This window comes from Chrysochloris asiatica, unplaced genomic scaffold, assembly GCF_000296735.1.
Source record: "Chrysochloris asiatica unplaced genomic scaffold, ChrAsi1.0 scaffold00044, whole genome shotgun sequence".
Classification (NCBI taxonomy): Eukaryota; Metazoa; Chordata; class Mammalia; order Afrosoricida; family Chrysochloridae; genus Chrysochloris; species Chrysochloris asiatica.
In genome coordinates, this window is record NW_006408562.1 from 17,123,670 (window position 1) to 17,124,857 (window position 1,188).

Sequence of the window (1,188 nt, forward strand, 5' to 3'; positions counted from 1 at the left end):
TATTGTCAGGAGGGACCAGTCACTGGAGAAGGATATCATGTTTGGTAAGGTGGAGGGTCAGAGAAAAAGAGGAAGACCCCCAACGAGATGGATAGGCCAAATGGCAGCATCGATGGACTCAAGCGTGGCAATAGTTGGCCCAGGACAGGGCAGTGTTTTGTCCTGCTGTGCATAAGGTCGCTAAGGGTCGGTAACGACTTGATAGCACCTAACAACAACAACAATGTACAGATTGGCACATGTTAGATTATTGTATTCAGTTGAGTAGTTTAATGATCTTATTGAATTAATTTAAAATTTTGTAACTGTGAAAAGAATACAAATTTTATCTGGTATTTTGCCAGGCTAATTTGTCAGTCACTGGTTCACTCTGTGATTTTTGTGAGTAGGAAGAACAGATCATCTCCTTGTGACTTTTAAAGTGGATGCAACAATGGAGATACTCAGTGAATGAGCATATCACAAGACATAGTTTGAATTTCCTGTGTTGACCTTTAAAATTCACCCTTAAAGTCTTCTTGAGCATAGTTCATGGCTATGAGTCAGAACTGACTCAAAGACAACTGTTTTATGTTATTTAAAAAAATTTTTGTGGACCTTTAATTAACATTGAATAATGCATTCAATTTGGAGAAGAATATTAAAAGTACCATGGACTGCTAGAAAAACAAACAAATCTGTGTTGTAGGAAGTACAGTAAGAATGTTCTGTATAAATCAGGATAGCGAGACTTCATCTCTCATACATTGGACATTGTATTAGGTGGCACCAGTCCCTGAAGAAGGACATCATGCTTGGTAAAGTGGAAGATCTGCAAGATGGACTGGCACAGTGGCCGCAGCAATGGGCTCAGCGTAACAATTTTGAGGATGGCCAGGGAGCAGGCAGTGCTTTGCTCTGTGGTGCATGGGTTGCTATGAGTTGGAACTGACTCAACTGCATCTAATGATGACAACAAACAACAACACTGTCTTCATTTAAAAATGTTCATTGTAGAATTTAGAAAATACAAATCAGAAAAGAAGGTAATGGATACCTAGGTATGAATTCGTATTTCAGCATTCCTCAGTCATAAGGCTTTAGTCAGGCCTCTTAACACAACATATTGCATTAGGCAAATCTGCTGCACAGGAACTTTTTAAAGTGTTGAAGAGCAAAGATGTCAGTCAGCTTGAGGAATAAGGTGTG